General features: G+C 45.5%; 1 protein-coding gene across 2 annotated transcripts in view; it reads right to left on the bottom strand.

Moving 5' to 3' along the window:
• PTK2 (protein tyrosine kinase 2) overlaps positions 1-15,469 on the bottom strand; it is a 197,378-nt gene that overhangs the window by 172,817 nt on the left and 9,092 nt on the right. For both annotated transcript variants that reach the window (XM_065830925.2, XM_071803769.1), the window contains exon 2: positions 11,879-11,937. The gene's annotated coding sequence lies outside the window, so the exon portion shown is untranslated. The remainder of the gene's footprint in view (positions 1-11,878; positions 11,938-15,469) is intronic.

Here is a 15,469-nt window from a genome sequence, read left to right as displayed (position 1 = left end):
GTATTGTGTTCAGTTCTGGGCCCCTCAGCTCAGGAAAGAGATTGAAGTGCTGGAGCTGAAGAGAGGTGGTAGAGAAGATTCCTGGTGGGAAGCTGGGGCTGGAAAAATTCAAAGGAGGTTTGGCCTGGAGAACAGGAGGTTGAGGGGAGACCTTTACCATCCCTGGAGGGGTTTAAAACACACATAGATGAGGTTACTTGGGACATAGTTTAACGCCAGTGTTTGGTTAAATGGTTGGACTTGATCTTGAGGGTCTTTTCCAACCAACATGATTCCATCAGGACTGTTGCTGGAAAGTCACACTTTGCAAAGCTCACAGCCATGTCCTACCACGGGTCTTCCAGTAACAAGACTGGGGAAGGGACTTGAACACAAGGCCTATGGGGAGAGGCTGAGGGAGCTGGGCTTGTTCAGTCTGGAGAAGAGGAGGCTTAGAGGTGAGCTCAGCACTCTCTAGAACGACCTGAAGGGCAGTTCTAGCCAGGTGGGGATTGGGCTCTTCTCCCAGGCACTCAGCAATAGGACAAGGGGCCATGGGCTTCAACTCTGCCAGGGGAAATTGAGGCTGGCTATTAGCAAGCAATTCTTTGCAGAGAGAGTGGTCAGGCATTGGAATGGCTGCCCAGGGAGGTGCTGGACTCACCGGCCCTGGAGGTTTTTAAACTGAGATTGGCCATGGCACTTAGTGCCATGATCTGGTCAATGGACTGGAGTTGGACCAAGGGTTGGACTGGATGATCTCTGAGGGCTTTTCCAACCCCGTCCATTCTGTGATTCTGTGATTTACACCCCCTGGATGAAACCAGGTTGAATAAACGCCCATCGGAACAGAACAAGGCCCAGGTCACAATGAGATAACAAGGATATTCCAACCCTAACCCGAAATTTCACAAAGTTCCATTGAAATTAGCTAAGGCTACAGTGACGTTAACGCTGCTGTCAGGGCTGTCCAACCCATTTTCCTCACAAATAATTAACAAACCAATTTTAAGGATGGCAGGAAAGGGATCCCAACGGGGGTACTTCATTCTCATTTGGCTAAAAATCACCGCGTCCCTCAGTAACTCCGACTTACCTGATGAGTATTTAAGTGCTACCGAGTATTGCAGGTGTATTTTAAATGGATTTTAACTCTACTACAGTTTTCTATCTAGACACGACTTCCTAAAATAAAAAAGAATTCAATACAAAATGCATCTCCTACTTTAAAAAGTCCAAAATGTAATATTTCTGCTGACATTAAGAAAGTACAAAGCCAAATATTTCAGTAACAGCTTTTTCCACGCACACAAAGGGATCATATGGTGTCTACACTTGTCCAAATACATCAGACTTGAACTTGCTTTGTTCATGTATCAAATGCAATGCTGACAGTGAATACTGTTAATGTATAATAATAATGTATAATAAATACTGCTATTGTATAAGTACTCTTATTGTGAATACTGTTAATGTATGAGCAGGCGAGTTAATTGGAGCATGCATTGGCAGAACTAAAGAAAATCATGACATGGTTCTTTAAGATTAACTAGAAAAGGCCCACAAGGATCCCAATTCTATAAGTGTACTTGGTATGGATTTGGGCAACAAATTTTCTGCAAAAGGACAAGAATTCAAGCCCTTTTCTGATGGTTCATCAGGAATAGAAGAAGGAAAGACCAGCAAAACAATTCTGATCAGTTTTCTCTGCTCCAGACCCAGCATCAGATGTCACCGAATGCCACAAGAACAAAGAATTCGACTTGGTCGCAATGATTATGGAAAATAAAACTGACAGTTGTTTCACGCGCTTTCAACCTCGGTAACAACAAGAAGGTGATTTTTTTAATCACACTGTGATGTAGTTTTCAAATCATCACAGATCAGGTATTGCAGCCTAAAACTCACTCGCAAAAAACATCTGGGTTCAAGCTGATAAATGAGAAAGAACACAGCTTTAGGTTCAAATTAAAAACCTATTTGAATTACCAATGATTGCACTCAGGTAATTCTGGTACAAAATCATCTGGCTGGTCCACAAAGATGCCGGTATTTTGGGACCTTCTGAACGCACAAACCTGCTGATGTGCAAAAACAGATTAAATTAAAGAATTCTAGTGTGTATTTATTGCGGTGTCGTATCGGTAGGGTTAATATTTATTCTGTTGTTCTGCGAATTAAGCGTTTGTGACAGTCCGGAGGAATCCTGGGCTGCATAGGCTCGCCACACGGCACAGAACTGGAGCTGAAGTAATTCCTGCTCGGGATTTGTCTGCGGCAGATCCGCGCGAGAGGGAACACGCGAGTTCTCACCAACGGGACACACAGCTCCAGCGAACCAGGGAGGAGCCGAGTACAAGGGAATTCTTTCCAGGCTCAGTGACGGGGATGTCAGCGCCGCGGCCACATGAACGCAGGTTCACTAACTCCATTTACAGCCTTTCTCCAGATCCCTGAATCACAGATTGGTGACAAAAATCACCAGGCCAGAAGGAAAGGGGGAAAGAGGAGGAAAGAGGAAGGGGGTGGGGGGGGATGAAAGAGAAGGAAAGAGGAAGGGGGTGGGGGGGGCGATGGAAGAGGAGGCAAGAGGAAGGCGTGGGGGGGGGAAGAGGAGGCAAGAGGAAAGCGTCGGGGGGGGGAAGAGGAGGCAAGAGGAAGGCGGGGGGGGGGGGAAGAGGAGGAAAGAGGAAGGCAGGGGGGGGGGAAGAGGAGGAAAGAGGAAGGCGGCGGGGGGGGAAGAGGAGGAAAGAGGAAGGCGGCGGGGGGGGAAGAGGAGGAAAGAGGAAGGCGGGGGGGGAAGAGGAGGAAAGAGGAAGGCGGGGGGGGAAGAGGAGGAAAGAGGAAGGCGGGGGGGGGGGGGAAGAGGAGGAAAGAGGAAGGCGGGGGGGGGGGGGAAGAGGAGGAAAGAGGAAGGCGGGGGGGGGGAAGAGGAGGAAAGAGGAAGGCGGGGGGGGGGAAGAGGAGGAAAGAGGAAGGCGGGGGGGGGGGAAGAGGAGGAAAAAGGAAGGCGGGGGGGGGGGAAGAGGAGGAAAGAGGAAGGCGGGGGGGGGGGGAAGAGGAGGAAAGAGGAAGGCGGGGGGGGGGGAAGAGGAGGAAAGAGGAAGGCGGGGGGGGGAAGAGGAGGAAAGAGGAAGGCGGGGGGGGGAAGAGGAGGAAAGAGGAAGGCGGGGGGGGGAAGGGAAGGAAAGAGGAAGGCGGGGGGGAGGAAAGGAAAGAGGAAGGCGGGGGGGAGGAAAGGAAAGAGGAAGGCGGGGGGGAGGAAAGGAAAGAGGAAGGCGGGGGGGAGGAAAGGAAAGAGGAAGGCGGGGGGGAGGAAAGGAAAGAGGAAGGCGGGGGGGAGGAAAGGAAAGAGGAAGGCGGGGGGGAGGAAAGGAAAGAGGAAGGCGGGGGGGAGGAAAGGAAAGAGGAAGGCGGGGGGGAGGAAAGGAAAGAGGAAGGCGGGGGGGAGGAAAGGAAAGAGGAAGGCGGGGGGGAGGAAAGGAAAGAGGAAGGCGGGGGGGAGGAAAGGAAAGAGGAAGGCGGGGGGGAGGAAAGGAAAGGGGAAGGCGGGGGGGAGGAAAGGAAAGGGGAAAAGGGGGGGGAGGAAAAGAAAGGGGAAAAGGGGGGGGAGGAAAGGAAAGGGGAAAAGGGGGGGGAGGAAAGGAAAGGGGAAAAGGGGGGGGAGGAAAGGAAAGGGGAAAAGGGGGGGGAGGAAAGGAAAGGGGAAAAGGGGGGGGAGGAAAGGAAAGGGGAAAAGGGGGGGGAGGAAAGGAAAGGGGAAAAGGGGGGGGAGGAAAGGAAAGGGGAAAAGGGGGGGGAGGAAAGGAAAGGGGAAAAGGGGGGGGAGGAAAGGAAAGGGGAAAAGGGGGGGGAGGAAAGGAAAGGGGAAAAGGGGGGGGAGGAAAGGAAAGGGGAAAAGGGGGGGGAGGAAAGGAAAGGGGAAAAGGGGGGGGAGGAAAGGAAAGGGGAAAAGGGGGGGGAGGAAAGGAAAGGGGAAAAGGGGGGGGAGGAAAGGAAAGGGGAAAAGGGGGGGGAGAGAACCACAGAACTGATGTAGTCAACCATCTCCCCCTGATGTCCGAAGGTCAAAGTCTCTCTCCCGTCACTGGCTTTTTTCAATACCATCTCAGAGATGAAAAACCAACTCAAGGAGCCCCCACTCTACCTCCTGAAGAGTTCCGCTCATCTCTCTGTGTTAACAAACTTTTATCAACTCGATCATGGACAAGGTTTCCAGGTTGTCAGCAGCTCTTTTCAACCGCTGGACCAAAGAGCTTCTCTCTGTCCAATAAAGTTCCTGGGAGACTTCTAAATTTCACATTATGATCATGACTAGAGACCTGGTTGACTTCCCCCCAACACATCTTATAGTTCCATACGTTATTCAAATGAAAGCTGAATCAATCATAATATTGATTAAGAACCAAAGAAGAACACGCATCCAAATGCTTTTAAGTAGCCACGAGTGTGAATGATAAGAGTTTGGAATTGCCACACATATTCCAAGTAAACAACATTTCACATGAGCAAACTTATTGACAGCAGTTTATTTCTTATTTTGTCCTGTGCTTGTTTTCCTTTCATATTTACAAGCATTTTGCACAGCAAAACCAGTGAGTCTCCAGTCCACAAAATCAGTTAAATGTCTGATCCGCGGATGTAAAACACACAGTAATTTGTAATTCAGATGCCTTGCTACCTGAACACCAGTGGGTGTTCAACTCCGGAGCTGGAGATCAATTAACCACAATTCAGAAGTGCCTTGAAGCTTAAAAACCAGCAATGCACAAATCAATATTTAATCTGCAGTCATTGTCGGAGGTGAAAACGTAACAGAAGTTATGTACGAAGTGTATATATTGTAAATCACAAAGTGAAATAAATGCCAGTGTGCATTACCAACAGCCTCAGCAATTACACACAATAAATATTTCAATGTGTTTTTTAAAATATCTCAAGGTTTTAACAAAAGATATGGGAATAACCATCCCATTTCAGCTACAAACGGCAACAAGTCTCTTCAGAAATTAGAGATGTCACTGACAAATCAAGACACGTCCTCGCTCCAAAACACGTTCTTGGCAATTTTACCAATAGGAGAGAACAGTAAAAATAAGAAAATGCAAAGTTATTATGATCTCCTGAACAGACTCCAATCAGTCATCGGAAGAGGTTCCAGTCTAAGTTGGGGAATGAGCTGTTGGAGAGCAGTGTAGGGGAAAGGGACCTGGGGGTCCTGGGGACAGCAGGGTGAGCATGAGCCAGCACTGGGCCCTTGTGGCCAGGAAGGCCAATGGTACCTGGGGTGGATTAGAAGGGGGTGGTCAGTAGGTCAGAGAGGTTCTCCTGCCCCTCTGCTCTGCCCTGGGGAGACCACACCTGGAATATTGTGTCCAGTTGTGGCCCCTCAGTTCCAGAAGGACAGGGAACTGCTGGAGAGAGTCCAGCGCAGGGCAACAAAGATGCTGAAGGGAGTGGAGCATCTCCCGTGTGAGGAAAGGCTGAGGGAGCTGGGGCTCTGGAGCTGGAGAAGAGGAGACTGAGGGGTGACCTCATTCATGTTTACAGATATAGAAAGGGTGAGTGTCAGGAGGATGGAGCCAGGCTCTTCTGGGTGACAACCAATTATAGGATGAGGTGCTGGACTCACCAGCCTTGCAGGTTTTTAAACTGAGATGGGACATGGCACTTAGTGCCATGATCTGGTCAATGGACTGGAGTTGGACCAAGGGTTGGACTGGATGATCTCTGAGGGCTTTTGCAACCCAGTCGATTCTGTGAATATTACCATTAGAGAAACAACACTACCAAGATTTCCAGAAACAGGAGAAAGTTAAAATATATTGTCTGCAAGAAAAAAACAACCGTTCCTTTGGGACTCTGTTATTGCAGAAGTTATTTACAAGAAAGGAATACCCTGAAATGAAGATCTCATGATCGCAGCTGCCTCAGTTCCTTTGCACACCAACACCTGCTGCGGTTCTGCCGAGATTTTATTGTCCTGAAAGTTCAACCCGGGAGACGGATCCCGAGCGAGGGTAACGACACAACCACCCGCTCCCAACCCACACAGACACAGGGCGGATGCCAAACCTGGAGTCCCGTTGACAACCGTGACTTTAAGTGCCCTTTTCCTTTCCACATCCCAAATACTGTTTTACTAAAATAAGAAATGACCTTTTGGGTTTTAATGGGAGCCTTGGTTAGCAATTCAAAGACCGCACAATACAGCTCGAGCGGACTGTGTTACAATACACGTGTCATTAAAGGGCAGAATTTAGTGGCACCTGGAACAGCTATTAATAATTTCTGCTCGGCGATCAAGGCCTCTCTTGGTACAGAACATTATATCCCATTTAATTCATTCATTTATGGGTGCAGTTATAAACTCTTTTCTTCTTACGTGCTCTTCATCTTCCTGAATAAGTAAACACTGTCCAAGCTGCATTTGCACAGGGAATCCAAGTCATCTTCTTGACTTCTTGCCATGGAAAACCAAGTCCTGATCCACAGGTACCAATAACACACAAGCAAAAGAAATCACGTAACTTCTGACAGTCTATGTGTGGACAGCAGGCAATATAATCAAAAATAAACCGCTATGGCTTCCAAATCCTGCGACGGTAAATGGATTTAATGAAATTCAAGCACAAGAAAACACAGTGTTATTACCAAAATCAAATAGTCAATGCTTGTGGTCCACAAATCCACTTATAAAAACTCTGTTGTCAAGGTAGACAGAAAACGTGCTAAACAGAAGAACACTTTTCATAAACGTGTTGCGCTCAAACACAAGCTCAGCAAGTGTATTTAAAGCATTTATTAATAATTTTGAAAGAATTGGGCATCTAAAGAATTAGGATGCCTAAGGAAGATGTACGCAAGCCAAGGTGCCAAAGAAATAAGAGCATAAGCAAACTGAATTATCTACAAGCATCTAAACATAAAGGGGAGTCAGTTTAGAAGGTTTAGAGTGGTTGTTCCAATGTAACTGGTAACGTGGTTTATAAATACATGAGAAGGAAAAATGTCACATTGGGGGCTTCTAACACTGCACTGCATTATTTTCTACCTTTACGCTATGTAGGAATAACCAACCACACGTATATAAAATGAGACTTCTAGCAAGACGATCATACCGTAGAATATCAGGGGGGTTTTGTGAATCTCAAGTGAGCAACCACTATTGAGACGACCGAGAGAAGTGGAAAATAAATGAGAAAACTCCTATCACATCGCGAGTTGTGAACAAAGGTGCCAAACATAAGGAAGACAAGTCACCTTTTCCACTTATACAACGCTGAGAATGGTTACGATAGAATATCAGGGCCGGTTTTGAGCACAGCACTGTATTTACAAGCCCTCAATTTCCTCAGGGGTGGAATTTCCCCATCGCAGGCCCTGTGAATTAAAACATAACCAAGACCGCGGTTCTTCCGAGGAAGCTCTGCCAAAAATAACAACCCAGCTATTTCCTTACTCCAGCGCCACAAACCAACCTTGGCAATCCCCCCCGTTGTCACTTGCTGCTCATTGAGCTGGACATGATTTCCTCTGGGATATTTTATGACCTATCAGTATGTTTGTAGCCACTAATCTTCCTTTTTTTATAAGTACATTCAACCTGGTCTACAACTACAAGATGTGACACCAATAACAGGATCACAAAGGATAAAACAGAAAAACCTCACAAGCCTAATTCAGTTTACAGGCAAAAATTCAACTTGAAAAGTTATAGTCTGGTTTGAATTTTGCTCTTCTTGATGCTCTCATAAAATCCTCTTCAAGTTTTCTTTTCACAAGCAGGAATGTAACACAGTTTTCAAGGTTGACACGCAGTCAATCCGCTGAAATTTGGACATACTGAAAGTTTAAAACATCCAACGGGATGCACATTAGCACTGATATAAGAACGGTCTTGAGGAATGATTCAGAACAATCTGCTGCTGTTAGAAATGTTAAACTCTCGTGGATTTCTTGCAGCAAGTAACAGATATTAACCCATTAGCAAAAATACAGGATCAAAGGACTATGATACATCACCAGCAAGCAAAGCCTCCCTATAGTAAACGGGCCTCAAGCCTCCCTATAGTAAACGGGCCTCAAGCCTCCCTATAGTAAACGGGCCTCAAGCCTCCCTATAGTAAACGGGCCTCAAGCCTCCCTATAGTAAACGGGCCTCAAGCCTCCCTATAGTAAACGGGCCTCAAGCCTCCCTATAGTAAACAGCCAAATTTACTGCAAATATAACCCTGTGTTTCCCAAAAGCAGTAAGTTTACTTTTAAAGAAGTGCCAAGTACACTAGCAGGATGGAACAGAATAGCTAAAGCAAAAGAGAATTAGTTTTGCTTTTTAGACTAATAAAACAGGTCACACCCACCTTCATTATGATTATAATTAAGAGTCTATCACCATAATGGCTAAAAAAAAACCCCATACTTGACTTCAGAAATAAGAACTATTCCTACTGATTTCAACACCTTGACATGGTTGCACAGATTTAATGTGTATTTGCAGGGCTGGGATGAAGAAAACCAATTTGTTTGGTATACAGACTAAAGCGATGATTAAAACTCTTACCTCGTTTTACTTCATATTCTGAGATAATTCAGAGCGGCTGAGGTTTTATTAAACTCCGCTTTCAGAAGCCAGGAGGAGCTCGAAGCTCACAGGTGTTAATGGAGAGATGCAATATGCGTTAATTATCTTGACACTTGAGAACGGAGTGGTTATTCATTACAGTTTTAAATGCAAATTGAAATCACAATGTCAGGGATTGCAAGGGACCTCAGAAGATCATCTAGTGACACAGATTTTGTATCAAGAATGGAAAAGCCCTGAATGTATTAAAACAAGATTCCACACAACGCATCCCAAACCCACAGAAAACACGGACCTTTAGGATTTCATTAGAAAAGTGTTTCCTCCTGCGAGAGATAAAAAGATATATTAATTTCTCGACCTGCCAAGCTGTTTTTAAACTGTGCTGGATACAACAAGGTCGTTCATCAAATACCAGTTTAACTCCAATGAAATAAAACCATCAAGTCGGAGCACATCCAATGGCACTTGCAATAGGGATACAACCAGGAGAAGATCTTTTGGAAGCTGTTGGTAGGTGGAAGTGTTGGCACCACCTGCTGTCAATTGAGTTCTTTGAAAACAGACAACAAATACCTGTACAATGACATCTACTTCTACCCACAGAACCCCTGCACCGATTCAGTGGCCTGAAAAGTCAGAATTAGAAAGCTAAATGCAATTGTTGCTCATAATCCATTCCTATTGATACATGTCTTCCTCACCCACTAATAAATAACCAGTAAATAACTAGGAAGATGATAAAGAATAAATAAGGAGCTGAAGCAGTTCAGTGCCATCTATACATTCAGGATTTCTGGATGATGTTAATGGAGTCATATAGTTTTCCACAACCACCTATATTGAAACCTTTCATCCTAAATACACTCCTAATACACTAAAAAAAATCACTAACCATGGCAAACTTAACAGGGAAAAACCCATCCTGTAAGAAAAGGGTTTGACAACTGCAATGAATACACAAGGATTCATGTATTTTTGGTCCCAAACAAGATCGTGGTTCCACAAAACAAAGTATGAGGAGTTGCTTTTCTAGAAAGTCTTATCTGGGAAAGGTACCACAAGATATTTACCTAAGAAACTCATAAATACTTTGTTGTCATGGTTTGACCAGGATATGACTCAGCACAACCTTTGACAAACCATCTGCTCCAAGGAACAAATGGTTCATAAAACACACAAATGTGCTTTTTTACCTGTGAAATCACGAGAGTCATCGCTGCTCCTTCGCAAGGGGCAAACCAAACGAAAGGAAGCGTAAAATACCTGGAGTCGCAGGTTTGATTTGGAGGCTTTTATATGTAATAAACTGGTTTGCCAGTTTAATCTTAATTGATAAAAATATCAATACTAGTGCTTTCTGTTCCAACTAAAGCACTCCGGGTTTTTTTTTATGACTCAACTGATTCCTCAGAAGGGTGAAAGTAGATGGAATTCCTTGGAAAAAAACTAACAAACATCATCCCATAGCAGAAAAGGGAAGGGAGAAATTAGAAATGAGAAGCAATTAGTCACCATAAACGTGAAAATTGAATTTTAAGAGAAGCTGAGTAACATCCAGACTGCTCACGAAGGAAGAAGTGAAAAAGCTACTGCAAAATAACGACATTTACCACTGAAAATTGAGACAGTCAGGACGCGCTGAGCGACCTGCTGGTGTTTCATGAAGGTGAAAATACAGAGCAGAGGCACAGAATCCCAGAATGTCAAGGATTGGAAGGGACCTGGAAAGCTCATCCAGTGCAATCCCCCCATGGAGCAGGAACACCCAGCTGAGGTTCCACAGGAAGGTGTCCAGGCGGGTTTGAATGTCTGCAGAGAAGGAGACTCCACAACCTCTTGGGCAGCCTGGGCCAGGCTCTGCCACCCTCACCAGGAACAAGTTGCTTCTCATATTTAAGTGGAACCTCCTGTGTTCCAGTTTGTACCCATTGCCCCTTGTCCTATCATTGGTTGTCACCAAGAGGAGCCTGGCTCCATCCTCCTGACACTCACCCTTTAGATATCTGTAACCATGAATGAGGTCACCCCTCAGTCTTCTCTTCTCCAAGCTCCAGAGCCCCAGCTCCCTCAGCCTTTCCTCACACGGGAGATGCTCCACTCCCTTCAGCATCTTTGTTGCCCTGCACTGGACTCTCTCCAGCAGTTCCCTGTCCTTCTGGAACTGAGGGGCCACAACTGGACACAATATTCCAGGTGTGGTCTCCCCAGGGCAGAGGGGCAGGAGAACCTCTCTGACCTACTGACCACCCCCTTCTAACCCACCCCAGGTACCATTGGCCTTCCTGGCCACAAGGGCCCAGTGCTGGCTCATGGTCACCCTGCTGTCCCCAGGACCCCCAGGTCCCTTTCCCCTACACTGCTCTCTAATAGGTCATTCCCCAACTTACACTGGAACCTGGGGTTGTTCCTGCCCAGATTCAAGACTCTACACTTGCCCTTGTTCTATTTCATTCAATGTTTCCCCACCCAGCTCTCCAGCCTGTCCAGGTCTCTGATGGCAGCACAGCCTCTGCCGTGTCAGCCACTCCTCCCAGCTTGGTGTCACCAGCAAACTTGCTGACAGTCACTCTATTCCCTCATCCAAATCACTGATGAATATATTGAATAATCCTGGCCCCAGCACTGACCCCTGAGGCACTGCACTGGATCCAGGCCTCAACTGGACTCTGCCCCATTGACCACGACTCTCTGGTTTCTTCCCTTCAGCCAGTTCACAGTCCACCTCACCATCCCATTGTCCAGGCCACAATCCCTCAGTGTAGCAGCGAGGATGAATACCAAGTATACTGTGGAGTAAGAGTGAAGTTTGCAAGTACAACCATTGACCTCGGGACAGGGGGGAGAGCACAAGGAATCGAAAACAATAGAAGAACAGAAATAGGTTCTTACAATACAAATAATATTGTGGTTACTTCTCTCTCCACTCCTGCTTATAGCAAAACTATTTCAGATCAGGTCAAGTGTCCCTATAAGTGAAGATTTTGCTCAAAACAGAATATTCTGTACTACAAAAAAGCAGAAAGTGAAAATACATCATCATTAATATTTTGCTCCAAAGCCAGCACACCAGTTCGGTCAGACCATCCCCAGCTAAGTGGTTTTGATTGGCAAGAAAACACCTTCAAAACTCCTCCCCCACACAAGAAATCACTTGCTGCAAAAAAGATAAACCAGGAAACTCCATTTTAACAATCACCCTTTAAAACTCTGGATTTCAAGAATAATTACAAGGAAGGAAGAGCAACACCTTCAAAACGTTTAACCCAGAATAAAACCTTGTGCAGAAGTGAAATCAGCAGCCGTTGCGCCTACCTTAAGAAGATTTTCCAGCTCTCAGCAGCGGGTGCTCAACACGGGGTGAAACATGAAACCTGCAAGAAACAGAATTGATGAGGATGTTTTCTGGAGTCAAATACCCAACCAGCTTAAACACAAACCACTGATATTCTTAATATGATGATAAGATAGGTGCCCAAAGGAGCTGCAGTACACAGCCTGATTTACAAGCGCAGGTTATTTAGCTGGAAGTCCTTAGGATGGGGAAATATCAAATTAATTAAAAAACAGCAAAAAAAAGCCACAACACATCACAAGTTTGTACAAGTAGAAGCTTATGTTTGAACGCAAGAGATTCTGATGAGATAGAGTCACATTAAAAAGCTCAGAGAAACCGTGTTGAGATTTTTAACTGCATAAGAAACTGAAAAAAAAAGAAAATACTCCAATTTATACAAGAAAGTCAGAAAAATGAACCATGGACACTCACCCGAAACACACGTTCAGACCATTGGGAAAAATATCACTGAGAACTTGAACCGGTTTATGGCGGCACTGCCTCAAAATACTGATTTTAAAGTGAATACAGGATCTGCTAAATCAGTTGCTTGTCCCGTTATCTCCAGACTGAGCAGCTTTCCCCAGAATGATGTCTGCTCTAAGTATTTTTAGGGAATTAGTCACTATTTGGGACATTTTGCGAAAACACCAACGATTAACACAATGGGAACGACATCCTGACGAAGTCCTTTCTGAGAAGGGAAATGGCCCACGAGGCTGTTTCTCACATTGAGAAGCCTGCGCAGTTATTGATTAAAATAAAGATGTTTTCCTATAAGGCAAAAGCTACTTTTCAGTTCCAAGCAACGACCTTTTCCCGCTATGGGAAGTTGCGTCAATAGCACAAGCGAAGCATTTGTTAAAATAATCGTGTGTGTAATACCACGGGACTTACACACAACATCAAAAACGCACCAAACACAAATACTGGAAAAATATTCTCTTAATTGCTTAGGCATCAATAATGCAAACACAAGCATGCTAAGTTATCCCATTGATTTTCAATAGAACCACCCATGTGTGTAAAATTCAATGTACAAATGCACGATACTGTGATGTGATGGTGGACAGGACAACAACCCCAGAGCACAGGAAGAGCGGCGTCTCTTTTGGTCATTACAAGAGTAACGCAGTTGGAAGTGATCCAAAAAATGAGATTATTTCATGTCCCTTTCACCAACAGCTATTGCCAGATTCACCTTTCTTCATATTTTTTTTTTCAGGGGTTGGAAGGGACCTGGAAAGCTCATCCAGCGCAATCCCCCCATGGAGCAGGAACACCCAGCTCAGGTTCCACAGGAAGGTGTCCAGGCGGGTTTGAATGTCTGCAGAGAAGGAGACTCCACAACCTCCTATCCGTAAGGGCCGTCATACAAAATCAGTTATAAAAATATTAACACCACAGAACACAACACAGTAACATTTAAAACCGCTGTAACACAGACTCAGTCAAAAAAACGATCCTATTTCAAGTGACAGCTGGGCATTAAGTGCTCACATTATTTGCACTCGGGCACCACAGCTTCCCCCTCCCCATTTCATTCTGGCTCCGCTTCAAATCCTTTGACGAGATTCACTATGTTCATCCTGTCTTTCCAAAACTCTTCTCAACTCAGTCTTGCCTTATTTTCCTACTTCCACCAACTTCAAGAATAAGTTAATAAAGCAATTGTGCTTCATGTACATCTATTTTCACCCTTCCCGTAGTTCCACATTGTGATGTCCTGCTTGCTGTAATACGACTCATGTTACTACTCGCCCTTGATAAACAGATTACGGAACTCCACAATTTGCTTCCTAGGAAAGGAATCCCGTACATCCACCACTCAGACTATTAAAGGTTTTGTTTGCCTTTAAGAAAAGAAAAACCTGATTCAGTTGTAAAACGAAGCCACACAAACTCTCCCTTTGTAGCCTACAACACAACTAAACTTTCCCTTCACAGAATCACAGAATGGACTGGGTTGGAAAAGCCCTCCGAGATCATCCAGTCCAACCCTTGGTCCAACTCCAGTCCATTGACCAGATCATGGCACTAAGTGCCATGGCCAATCTCAGCTTAAAAACCTCCAGGGCCGGTGAGTCCAGCACCTCCCTGGGCAGCCATTCCAATGCTGACCACTCTCTCTGCAAAGAATTGCTTGCTAATCTCCAGCCTCAATTTCCCCTGGCAGAGGTGAAGCCCATGGCCCCTTGTCCTATTGCTGACTGCCTGGGAGAAGAGCCCAATCCCCACCTGGCTAGAACTGCCCTTCAGGTAGTTCTAGAGAGTGCTGAGCTCACCTCTAAGCCTCCTCTTCTCCAGACTGAACAAGCCCAGCTCCCTCAGCCTCTCCCCACAGGTCTTGTGTTCCAGTCCCTTCCCCAGTCTTGTTGCTCTTCTCTGGACCCGCTCCAGCACTTCAATCTCTTTCCTGAGCTGAGGGGCCCAGAACTGAACACAATACTCCAGGTGTGGCCTCCCCAATGCAGAGTACAGTACATATATTATACGCCCTTGTCCTGCTGACCACACTATTTTGGGTACAGGACAGGACACCGTTGGCCTTCTTGGTCACCTGGGCACACTGTTGGCTCATGTTGAGCTTCCTGTCCATTAGTCCCCCCAGGTCCCATTCTGCCTGACTGCTCTCCAGCCACTCTGTGCCAGCCTGGAGCACTGCAGGGGGTTGTTGTGGCCACAGTGCAGGACCCGGCATTTGGCCTTGTTGAACTTCATCCCATTGGAATCAGCCCATTTTTCCAGTCTATCCAGATCCCTCTGCAGAGCCCTTCTGCCTTCCAGCAGGTCCACACTCCCTCCCAACTTGGCGTCATCAGCAAATTTGCTGATGATGGTCTCAATCCCCTCATCTAAGTCATCAATAAAGATGTTAAACAGGACTGGACCCAGCATGACCCCTGGGGGACACCACGAGTGACTGGCCACCATTTAAATCCCCATCAGAGGATTAATCGCCGATGCCGCACACCATCTTCTTCTATAAGTGCCTCATCTGCTGAAGAAATCTGCTCGGTGGTTTATTCATTTTGTGTAGGGAATGAAATCCAGAGTACTAAAGCTTAATTTATTACAAAAATGAAATATAGACACAAACTCCAGGCAGAAGATGGAACAGCGGTGTACTCAGTGTTATATCCCACTCCTTTTGACTCCATTCTTCACCCAGGTTTTACAGGGGCTCTAAGTTCTTTCTGTTTCCATCTAGAACCCAAGAAACACAAGTAATAAATTCAATCTAATATTAGAAAACGTTCAAGAGGATACAGAGCAGAATATTCTCACAAGCGAGGTATGTGCCATAGACTTTTTCCCCCTATTTCTCTTATAAACTTCAATCCTTAAACTGCACCATCAAAAGACATGGGCAAAATTAAAGGAATATTATCCACTAATGGAAATGGATTGTTTTTTCCTGATAAGCACTAATTAATATGTCCAAGACAATTTATATAGTTATGCACTGCATATATGCACCATGTATAATATACAACAATGCTATCCTCCCCCTTAGAGGAGATAGCCCTCCCACAGCCAAAATCTTGCTGCTTCCAAAGACAAGAAAT

The sequence above is a fragment of the Patagioenas fasciata genome, chromosome 2 (genome assembly GCF_037038585.1).
Source record: "Patagioenas fasciata isolate bPatFas1 chromosome 2, bPatFas1.hap1, whole genome shotgun sequence".
Classification (NCBI taxonomy): Eukaryota; Metazoa; Chordata; class Aves; order Columbiformes; family Columbidae; genus Patagioenas; species Patagioenas fasciata.
Note: the sequence above shows the minus strand (reverse complement) of the source record. Positions and strands in the feature narration are given on the sequence as shown.